This window comes from Paralichthys olivaceus, chromosome 16 (genome assembly GCF_024713975.1).
Source record: "Paralichthys olivaceus isolate ysfri-2021 chromosome 16, ASM2471397v2, whole genome shotgun sequence".
NCBI classification, from domain to species: Eukaryota; Metazoa; Chordata; class Actinopteri; order Pleuronectiformes; family Paralichthyidae; genus Paralichthys; species Paralichthys olivaceus.
The window spans coordinates 21051456-21063968 of NC_091108.1; the positions used below are offsets into that span (position 1 = coordinate 21051456).

At 37.8% G+C, this 12513-nt stretch overlaps 1 protein-coding gene across 2 annotated transcripts in view; it reads right to left on the reverse strand.

Moving 5' to 3' along the window:
* Nucleotides 1-12513, reverse strand: part of LOC109638312 (cadherin-18-like) — a 139816-nt gene that overhangs the window by 100500 nt on the left and 26803 nt on the right. The gene's annotated exons all lie outside the window — the stretch shown is intronic.

Genomic DNA, 12513 nt, shown 5'->3' on the forward strand with positions numbered 1-12513 from the left:
TTAGATGTCCTGTAGGCCCTGGCACCACAAAAATACTGTTGTTGAACTCAAAGTGTCGACAATGCATAACCGAGTCAGTGTGACCCAACTAAGAGGTGATAATCACTCTGCTGATTTTCGAATTTTATTCGCGTGATGTGTTGTGAGTCGAGGGCTTGGCAATTAACCAAAAATGTTAAAAAACAGTAACAAAACTGAAATGTATAACCTTACCAACTCAGTTTTGCTAATGTCTGTTAAATACTTTAATACTTTCCCCAATGCCTGCACTCCGTGATGTATTACCCTGCTGCACGTCCTCCCTCCTCACTACCCTGTTGACCTGCACTCACTTTACATGTTAACAATAAACTCTAACATTAATCAGACATTATTAGAAGTCTACTTTATGTTTGTTTATGAGACGCATTTAAACACATTGAGAAAAAAAAGCCCAACATTTTGCATGCACACAACTCGAGATGTAAAGTGACGCGCACTGCTAGAATGATCTGGATTCATAACTCAACATCATCAATTAATAACTAAATAAATGTAGTTGTCAGTTTGTGTGAAGATGATGAAGATGAGCCCCGTTGATCTTTGAATGAATTAGGCTGATTATTCTAAAGATCGGTTCTATGTGTAAGTGATTAGAAAAGAGCAGAGGAGCAGAGTCTTTTGTTGACCAGTGTGGAGTGATGCGCGTCATGGGGGGGGGTTAAAGTTTGAAATAATCGTGATCTTGATTTGAAGTCATATCACCGAGCCCTATGTGAGTCCATGTGCAGGTGCTGAATTACATTTCTTAATGATCAGCATAGACAAGCGGTTTTCATGGAACTGATGATGGCCGATGCCCCCGAACATTTACAAAGTAGTAACTGTAACCCAACTGTTATCTTAATCCAAACCTAACCAAGCTTTGTTGACCTCTTCGTCAACTCTGCAACTCTCTAATTACATCACCACAAGTCTCCTGTACGTGGGAGGATATCAGAGGACATTTAGGCTTAAAGGTCCAGTGTGTAAGATTTTGGTGAAAGGGAACTATTGGCAGAAATTGAATAATCCTCATGATGTTTCACTACTTCATTTCATCTATATTGCATGAACTGTAGTTTTCTTTACTCCAGAAAAGTTCCTTTATATTTAAATACTTTATATTTACATCGAGGGGACCCTCTCTACGGAGGCCGCCATGTTTTTTACATTAGTCCAGACTGGACAAACTAAACACCTTCTGAGTTTTTATGACAACTGAAGCTACCACAGGTTCTTTTTCATGTTTGATGAATGAGTGAATTTTCATTTTTCGGTGAACTCTTTAAGTTGCCTAAACATACCAATAGCATACCCCTAGTTTATTTGCCAGGACATTACTTTGCTTCTATAATTATCCCTTATTTTCTTCTACTGAAGACAGTACTTCTACTCATTACCTTCACTATAGCTATAGTCAGTCATGAAAAGGTTGCTCAGCTCAGAGGGAGATGTATAATCTCTTGTCTAGTATACACAATGAAGGCTGAAGAGCTCGTTTAACAACCATCACCACCACCAGTTCCCGGTAAGGAACCATGTTTAGCAACATAGAAAACTCACAAATGTCCTATAGTTACCGTGTGAGTTCATAAAGAGCTATTAAAGAATTTTGCAGAAACATCTGATATCAACAAGCTTTGATGAATGTTATAGTTTAATTATTAGCACCACAGCAGCTTCTACAACTTTACATGCTGCCACTGGGTGACATCATCAGAGCACAGTGTTTGTTTCAATAATCACACAGATGATACACAACTGTATGTTGCTGCTGAGCCAAATGATGATAACGCTCTGTGCTCCATCACGAAATGTCTTTCAGCAGTAAAATAAAAAGGAGCAATCATTTGGCTTGATGAGGACAAATCAGAAATCCTTTTACTCTGAGATCAGCTGGAGCAAATCTATCAGAGGTTCCCAATCACAGCCGAAAGAAAATCAGAGATGCAGCTTATTACACTCCAATTTTTATCACTTTCTTTTTTATTTAAATGTATGTTTATTTTTCCTCCCTTTTCTTTTAAAATATCAATATAACATGTTTTCGTGTTTCTTAAAATCAGTTCTTGTTTAAATTTTAATTTCAATTGTATGTAAATCATTTTGAGCTGCATTTCTTGAAAGATGCTATACAACTGAAGTTTATTATTATAATTACTATTATTATTATAACAAAATGGCCTGCAATTGTTCCTCCTTCTCAACCAGTCACTGCCAACGCGAACATTTGAGCTGCAAATGTGGATTAGAACAAAACCCCTGTGTAATCTCAGCTGTAGTAACCCCCAACTATTGCTCACTGCTTGATGGAAAGGTCAATTCTGCAGCAGGGCAGCTACCAAACTGACAAGATAGCTCCCTGTTTTTTATCAAATGATGTGTGTGTGTGTGTGTGTGTGTGTGTTACAGATGCAGTGTTGTGGCAATGGCTGATTTTTTGCAACTATTAATGCAGTTAGGGTTACTATGATATATGATGATTGTGTCTCACATGGACACATGTTTCTTATGTTAATAAGTTAATAATAACCTTTTGAAATATAACTGAATTTGACCCTTAGAGCTGTTTCATGAATAAAAAACGGCCTTCCTCTTCAATGGGGACAAGATAATGAACTCCACTGTGAACACTGCTACAGTATTTAGACTTGAAAATGATCTAAAAAGGGAGAGCAAGCCTGAAAACCCTATCAGGGAACTTCAGCAGCCTCCCCAGTCACCTGATGTAGATACAGTCATTGAGATAAGGTAGACAAGGAGCATGGCAACATAAATATACAAGATAACTTGATACAGTCATGTGAACATAGAACAGAACCTCAGAGGAACGTTTCCAACATCTCGTGACATCAATGACAGGAAGAACTAAGGCTGTCTGGGAACAAAGGAAGGAACCACCCAATATTATATGGTGTTTCTGATTAAAGGTACAGTGTGTAGAATTTAGTGATATCTAGTGTTGAAGTTGCATGTTGCAGCTAAACACCCCTCACCTCACCCTCTCCTTCCAAACATGAAAAATAACCTGTGGTAGCTTCAGTTGTCATAAAAACTCAAAAGGCGTTTAGTTTGTCCAGTCTGGACTAATGTAAAAAACATGGTGGCCTCCGGCCTTACACACTGGACCTTTAAGTGCTGGGTGATTGTCTATGTTACTTAGACCTGCTCATTATGATTTGGCGCAACAGAAATTTCATTAATTGTTTTTAACTTTTAAGTTTACTGTGTGCATTTGTGAGGGCTTATAAGTCTCCGACCACATAGATGTACAATGACATAAAAATAGCACAAATTTGTTACCATCAAACAAATACAACATGTGTGAAAAGCTGAACAAGGAAACAATCCCCTCTGCATGTGGTCATCTGATTCACTGTAATATTCTGTATTAGTTATTCATTTTACTGATACATTGCCACTACTTGTGGTTACAGTTCTGTTAAGTGTTGATTTACATCTCTCTTATGGCCAAAAATAATGTGTGTTGTTTTTTTGTAATGTCATTTTGGAGAGACCTAAACTAGAGCTCCTTTTCTGACAGCTTTACAGCCAAATGAGACAGAGAGGAGAACATACTATGTATGAATGCAGCTAACATCCTTGGGCATTCCAATGTAAAGGTCAGCATTTATCAGCCTGTTTAAATCTGCTGCTCTGGCTGCTTGCTGCTGGCATCTTCTCTCAGTGGGAGAATATTTTGTCAGACAGCCACACACAAAGTGTAGCATCTGTCTTATTGCCTCTTATTGGCCCTCAAAGCCTCAAAAATGGTGGCTTTACCTCAGGTTCTGTGGAGATAGTAATGGAATCAAGAAAAACTCAATTGGAGGATGGTGGGAAGTGTTATAAAGGAGACCTGCCTGGATGTGAAGGTGCTGTAATTCAGTGATAGTGCTACCCTGGTTGCCAAAAGAAATCAGAGCACCTGAAGACTTACTGAGGAAATCTCTTTAGGGGCAAACCAGGCATAATCATGCACAAGGAGAAATGTGAAATTTGATTGACAGAACACGGGGTTATAAAGGTAATATCAATAAAGGATAGGTTCACAGCCTCCTGGCAAATTTTGCTCTGATATGTTTTGCTTCATCGCTTGGTCACTGTCATGCTGGTTTCTCTGAGTTTGGAATAAGAGTAAAAAGGAGAGGAGGCTGAAATAGAAAGGAAGACCAGGGGATGGAGTCTGAAAGAGAGGACCAAGAGAGCTGAGGCTGTACTTCAGGATTTCGAAGCCATCTGTGTCACATTCAGCTGGAGGCGTCTTTAGACACGTCTTTCCTCCAAGTGTTATTTTCTTTTCCTCATTTTCCTCTCGACTTTCCTCCTCTCCCTATACCACAGTTCATCTCCTCTCCTTTCATCATCCCTTCTCCCCTCTCCTCTCTTTATCTCACTTCACCTTTACACTTCTTTCCTTGCTTTGCCTTTCGTCTTCCGTTCCTAACTTCCATGCCTCCTGCTTTTCACCTGGCCTCTCATCATGAGCCCAACACTCTGCTTCTGCCTTTGTCTTTCACTTCTTTCCTCTCAATTTCTTATCTCTCACTCCTTTGCTTGGCCTTTGTGCACCCACTAACTGGTGTTCAGGCCTAGAACAGCACCTTGTTAATAATAGATAAAGCATTGGATGGGTAAAGACAAAACTTAAAACTTATTAGAACTTATTATTAGATTTCAATTTTTATTAAGTCAGATAACTACTACTTAACTGCATGAAGGAAAAGGGTTTGTAAGTGTGTAATGCATTTCTAAAGAATTATCAATTAAAAAATAGATTAAATCTTGTGTTTTGCCAAATATAAATTTGTTTCTCTTCTGTATGTACTGGAAGGATTTAATGAGATGAGATATTTTTGTTTATGTAGCTGTGTGTGTGTGTGTGTGTGTGGTGGTCCCTAGGAAGAATAGCTAATGTTTAAGCTGGATTTAATGGGGATCCTAATTAAGAAAGAAAGAAAGAAAAATTGGGGAGCATGAAGTAAAGATGATATAATTAAATACAATGCGGTAGGGACAATTAGTGACAAATACAACAAAGTTCTTGCATTTCAGCTAGTGTTATTGACCGGTGTGTAGGATAAAAGAAACCACTGGATTGTTGTCCTACAAATTAAAATATTTCATTTTCAAGCTGTGCTAAGGTTTGTTTTAACATCTAAATGTGGAAATGTTTGTGTTCTTGACTTTTTGACCTTGTATCAAGTCTTAGCCCATATTTTCACCAAGAAAAATGAAACTAAAAACCCCCAAAGCTTTTGAAAAGTCTCCGGAGGGAATCAGTCTTAAACCACCTCACATTGCAATGTGGATGATGAAAACAGAGCTTTCGCAAAAAATACACAATCGCATAAGCTTGCTCGGACAGTCAGTGTTGTGTCCCAGTGAATTTAAGAGACAAACTTTCTGTCACCTCAAACTCTCTGTAATCTGCCGTTTTCAGCAGCATATCTGGAGATATTCTAACATTTTCTCAATGTCATAAATCCCATGAAAAGTAAAATAAAAAACAATGTCCGACTAACAAGTATTATGTGTATCCATACTATGATCTATTTTATGTCTCTGTGCCAAAGAGCTCCTTCGTTGTCCAGAAGTGTCTCTTGTAAACACTCACCAGAAGACCAAATTATCAAGTATTAATCCTTATATGAAAATAGCCCCCAGAAATGCACTTTTTCCTCTTTTTGAGGACGGTTTGTTAAAACCTACGACGCCAGTTGTTAAATGAACCTATATATTTGGTCTCGTAAGAAAAAAGTAAAGAGTAAATCCAACCTTCCTTAAGTAAAAGGGAAGTCTAAATATTTGTGACTTAAATGTGCCTTGGTCTAAAGATAATAGCTCAGGCAGCTGATTACAGGACAGTAGCTCTACTTCATTTTGTAATGCATGAATACGGTTGTTTACGACAACAGTTTACCTCATTTAACAGGTAATGCTATTTAAAATAAGTGTTCACGTAGCTATTTTATACTCACTGACAACAGAGAGAGAAAAGCAGACAAGTAAGAGCAACTCATTTGTGACTGTCCACTCCTCAGCAGATGCCATAGCTTTGAAGTACATTTTTTGCAACCATAAGAGGATGGAGAAGAAATGTAGACCTTTCTTTCCTCTTTGCGTTTGCGAAATCTCTAATGTTCACACTTTTTCTGATGCACTTTTAGCTTTCTCCAGCTTATTGTGGATGTAGTTTCATTCTCAAAGCGCTCCTTTGTTTCCCTGTCATCTCCTTGATCCACATTTTTATCTTTTCTGTCGCAGCTTTCCTCTCTTCTTCACTATCCTCTCCTTCACTATCCTTCACTGACCTTACTTCACCTGTGCTATTCTACTGCTTTCCCCTGAGCAGAATAGCTCTCTCCATCAGTCAACGTCAAGCCGCACCATGTGAGTCTCTGTGCACCTTGTGTGTGTGTGTGTGCATGCATGTGTTGTCGAACTGGGTGACGGACCCGCACCTAAGCCTCCCTGTTACGCTCAGAGCAATCAATAGAAAGGGAGGCATCATCTGAGTGAGAAAAACCGTAGTTCAGCTGTCACAGCACCCTACAAAACAATGAGTCAGAGCACCCCGGGGAACTCCGAGTGTGTCAGTGCGTGTGGATCAGTCCTCTTTATGTGTGCATTTTACACCTTAAGCGCATCTGTTTCCACCTTCAGTGAGTCGGCCACATAACATAACCTTCATGCACGCACACACACACACACACACACTGAAAGACCCTGAACCTCCCCAGGGTCTCAGTCTCAGCTCAAGCCCTCACCTTCATGAAGAGTTCAGCATCACTGTCAGTGCACATTAGATCCGCCTCACTGCATTCACGCATGGTGACCTGTCCAGTGGCCATGTCAGGCATGTAAGATGAATTATTTAATTTCTATTTACATGAGGCTTTGAGTTGTATAAATTAAAAATGACTGGCGTGGTTTTAGATTTACTAAACTAAAAAACATAAACATGCAGACAGAGAGTTGAGGGTGTTAGCAGCAGCATAATAATAATTCTCTTGCTCTTGGCCTGACCTTCTGTCTAGACACGGTAGAAATGTAACTTCCTGAGGGCTGTATTGTCTTCTGCATGCCCCAAGGTGCTGCACCTCCATGACCTCCTGTCTCTAAAAGCCTGTAGTATTTTCTTTTGTATTTTATTTCCATGTTAGGATCCTTTAGAAGAAAGCCTTATTTTTACCATTGCAGTTTAAGCGAAAGTGGGCTTTTGACAATCAGTCGATAATTTCAGATATGCATCAAGGAAAAAAGTTATCTATTCTTTATTTCAGCAGAAGATGAATCATTCATTGTCTGAGTACTTTTTTAAACCCAAAGTATTAGGCTGCTGTGCACCATCTCCTCATCTCAAAGATGAATGTACATTTGAGGGTTCGTGCTGAGGGTGGTGCTCGACAGAGATGTGGAAATGATTCATCCTTCACAACAGTCTCCACAAGTGGGTGAGTGCATGTGTGCATGGCGCACACCAAGAGGATGCCACAGGCCTGAATACTTGACCCATACACAACATTTTGCTGCCCTCGTTTGGGTCCACTTCTTCCCTCAAATAGAAGGACTAGGGATGTATTAGACCAACAGTACTAGTTTTGTTATATCCTAATATATGATATCAACACTCAAACAAAACAGAATTATGCCCAAAAAGTTGACTTAATGTATTTCATGCTACATTTCCTTGTACCATTATTAAATACACAAGTTCAATTTCATGTGTATCGTGTTGACTTAGTGTGAAAAAATAAATAACTCGAGGGTGATTTGATTAAATGAAGGTAAAGATATACATAAACACATTTCTTTTGTATAACTTAAATATAGTTTGTTTAATTAAATCACTATTTTAACCTTTACATTGAACCTATTTAATGAAGTTGCATTTAAATTTAATGTGTAAATGAAATACACTTTTTTTTGAGGGAACTTTGCAGTGCTGTGAATTGGGTGTTGTTAGGCACCACTCACTCCACAAATGAATCTCTCACAGACTGACGTTATTCATCCTGATCCCTGTCTTCTTGGATGCCCAGCACACTCATACTTTGAAAGCTGTGGTTTTCATATTCATACAAATGTACATTATTTTCCTGTTCACTGTCAAATAAAATGAAAAACATATGAAATGTGTTATCTGCATCCTATTCCTGCACACTGACTCACTGAGGTTGCCAACCTGTGAGTGGCTCTTTAAATAGTAAAATGTTTTGCAGGCAGATATTCATTATTTATACCATCTCCTCTATTTTAATATATTAATGATTGTATTCAAGTTATGGCCTTCTAACTGTCCTTGGTTTCATATTTCTTTGTTTTACTTTATATATAATTTGTATTTATTGTTATTTTCACTTAGTAGTGTTATCAATTAAGTTTTTGTTCTTAAGTGTTGCAACCTTTTTATTTTCATCATATAATTTTGTCTTGTTACCATTTTTGTTATAATACTTCATAATGTTTTCTAAATGCCCAATTTATCAATTTGATTTGATTTGTATCTTAGTAATTTATTCTTCTGATCTGTTTCCTTAGATCATGTAAATGTGTGGTGACTCCTTATTTCCATGTTTACCTAGAAAGCACATTTGGACAATCCCCCTTTTGTTTTAATATGTTATCTATATAAGCTAAACCTGACACACTTTAATAAAGAACCCTTCTTGTGAATTTTAACAGTGGCATTAATAATATGATAAGGCAAATGGACTGTATGGGAATTGTGAGGGAAATGCCCTTTTCCTTAGAAAGTGTTGCAGTCAGCTCTTTGCTTAAAAATGACTTTGGACATCGAGTTCAGATGTCACCTTCAGATGAGCATTATAAACAACCATGTATTTTAACTTTGTTCACACGGCAATATAAAAGTTGAATATATGGATTTATTTCAAACCCTTTTCCTAAAGCAATATAGAACTCCTTTGCTTATTGACTGATTTTTCTGCTCATTAGGCAACTACCTTGATTTCTACCAGCACAATAGTGAGTTTGTCCTCAGAGCATCGCCTCCTTCTTATCCAATCAATTATTGTTTTAGTCTAAATAGTGAACTTCTAAGCAAGCAGTGGAGCCCAGCCTGCTCAGAGTCCTCATCATATCCTCATGTTGCACAGTAAGATGCACAAACTATGTCTCATGTCATGAATTTTGCATTTGTATGGCTTTAAATCAACAATGTCATGTGGACTCTTAATGCCCCTGCAGTCACTTTCTACATTCAAAATACATATAAGTGACATATACAGTGAATGTTTCTCTCTGAATATTTGTATCTATGTTTAGCAGCTTGTTGCCTGGATGCAAACCTCTGACTTCACCCTGACGTCCCAATGCAGATCCATAGATCAACCAATGGAACTCTTCCTCTCCTGTTCATTCATGCTTACAGCCATCTTTAGCCATGTTGTACACTGCAACACACGAGTACCATGTACACAACCTTTGTGTGTTAACATAATGTGTTTTTCTGGTATTTTGATGCAACAGTGTCATCCTGACTTTTCAGTGCCACAGCGTCCCCTGAGCTTCAAAGCATGATTTGGACTGAGAGGATGATTACTGTGTGTGTGTGTGTGTGTCTGTACGTATGTGACTTGAACATTAGTGTTGCTGTACAACAGCTTGTTGCTTGGATGCAAGCTGGAAGTGTTAATATCTCTTCTAACTATTTTATCAATTTCATCACCTACATTTCATCATTTCATCTACACTGTGTCTGCTTTGAAAACTCTTTGCCTGAGCACATGCACTCAGCTCCAGCCATGTTGCAAAGTAGATTATAAGTGTTTACCATATTATTTTTTTCAATAAGGTATTGTATTGATCTAGGTTACTCATAATTCAGACTATCCAGTGACTAAACAGTTAGATATTCAGGTTCAGCCAGAAACTAATGATGTTGAGTAAAAACTGGACTCCTGGGTCTTTCTAACTTACTCTTGCAATTTCTATATATTTTATGTGCAATCCTGTTTCCATTGTATAAATATAACTATTTTATATTTTTTACTATTTCCTTATGGGTATATTGCATGTTTACTTATTTATTACAGTACTTGTTCTACTGATGCTTTCCAATTTTTACAATCCCCATTGCTGCTGTAACACTGCACATTTCCCCATGGTGGTGGGACTAATAAAGGATTAGCTTCCATCCATCCATTCATTATCTTTACGACTCATCATGTATCATGTCTAGGTGGGAAGGGGGCTGTAACCAAAGTATTACCTTATCTTATCTTCTCTCATCTTATCTTTTATCTATTCTTATGTAAAACAACTTTATTAAGCTTATCCATGCATTTGTCACCATGCCTTCTAAATACTGACCTATTGCACAGATGTCTGCCCTGAGAAACCTGTTCGAAATCCCAACACGTCCTCTCTAGCTCTGTATCTGCAGCCATATTCCACAATCAACAATAAGTTATTTACCACACTAACCCTTAGGATTTAAAATGGTTCGGTAACTGTTGTTCAATGCCTGAATGTGTCCACATTTAGGAAGTTATGGCCCTCTAACCTACTTTTCTATTTGTCCACAAATTTTCATGCACCTAATTAAAAAAAGTGTCTTCTCCCCATCTGGCACTTAAAAGAGTCTGTTTTTCAAAACCACTTTTCTGTTTGCTTCAATTGTACCTCACTTCAAAGCTGTGAATGAACATGTCTGCCAATTACTATGTAAATGTGCTGAACAAAATGTTCCTTTTCTCTCTTCTGGGTTCCGTTCAAGGTTTCTTTGTCTGTTTGTTTACTGTATTGATCTGCTGTTAAGTAACATTTCCCTCTCTAACAATTGGTTGTGTTACTCTAAAAAAATATTATCATAAATATGTTCTTGGAATATTATCCTTCTATAAAATTACAATTTTAATGTTTCACAAGTTTATGAACTGCTTGTCTGAGAGTCTCATGGTTTGTACGCCCATCATGATCACATATATAGAACATGCATGGTGTTGCTTTTCCGTGTGACCCTTGCTAGTGTTGCTGGTCTTTTGATTCAAACCTTGGTTAAACTAAGCATTGTTCTGAATAATCTGCCAGTGTCACACAGGGTAAGATTACAGTGAAACTGATTTTGTGTTTTTTGTGAGCCACAATCAAATGTCTGTTCTTTGGTAATTTAGTGTCTGATAAGAGAAACAGAATCATGTTTAACTAACACACTAATTTGAGATTTTAGTTTGATTAAATCATAGATTCCTAATCAGAGGTATTTGTCTCTGTGCTGCTCAAACTGCTGCTGAATGGATTTTACTAAATTGATGAATGATACTCTGAAACAAACAAACCAGTTGGAGACGTTTTGGCTAATTTATCCTGTTTAAAATGTCATGATGAAATACCCCATCAACGTAATTTAACTACAGATCCACTTGTGAAAAGGGAAGAGTGTTTTAATTCAGTTAATCCTATAATCTGACCCTGGCCCTAAGAAACACTGAGCTCAACACAACAGGGAGCTAAGAGCGACAACATTAACATTTCTGCAGTCGAAGCTGAGGTGGAGCATTTTGAAATGCTTTAAGAAGAAGCAGTGGCTGCCATCAACAACAAAAACCATTTATTTCTCTGCCTCTGTTCCAGATAGAAACATGACTAAACAAACCATTTGAAAGTTTAAACCTTTGGCTTTTATGATAAAGTTTTTATTGAAATGTGTCAATTTAGTTTAATTCTTCATCTGTAACAGTAAAACAAGCTGGTGATGCACTAGCCGGCATCGGCTGCGTAAACCAGGTCCTCCGCTGGAGCTTTTGTTGTCTGTCTATCCTTTAAGTCCTTAAAGAATGTATTTTGCTTCCATTTTAAACTGTAATATTTAAAAATCTCTAAGGCATCCTTGCTGTTTAGAAAGACAGTCGATATAGAAAGATTTAACAACTAGTTTTCAATGCAATACACAGAATGTGTGAATCCAAAAAGTACCCATGTCTCAGTCTCTTCCACCCACTGAGCAGCAGTGGGTAGACAGTAAGTAGTAGCATCAGATTAATTGTAAATCCTTAAACCTAAAATCCATGTTGAGTTGGCATCTTATTAGCAGAAAAGGTTCGAAAAATCTGTATCCTCTGTATTGGCATGAGTCCGACCAGTTCTTTGGATGGAAGTAACAATTTTTGCATCCTGTGTTTTGATTGCAGTTTTAATATCTGACAACACATGCCTCTTTTTCACTGGTGAAATGTTTTAGTTTTATGTTAAGAGATGGTTCTCCAGTATGCAGCCTTTTAATACTCAAGAGGGTATAGCTTTATATACTGTATCTACGATGGAGCATTGTGGACGATCTACACTTGGTGAACAGGTGTATGCAGTAAAATTGCAAAGATGAGCCATTCTATCTGTGTACCACACATGCGTCAAGGTTATTTTTACATTCACATTCAGAGAGTACTGTAGAAAAACACTGAAAAAACTGAACCTCTCCCTCAGAGAGATTTCCCCAGGTTGGTTGCACTGGATAATGGGCTCAGG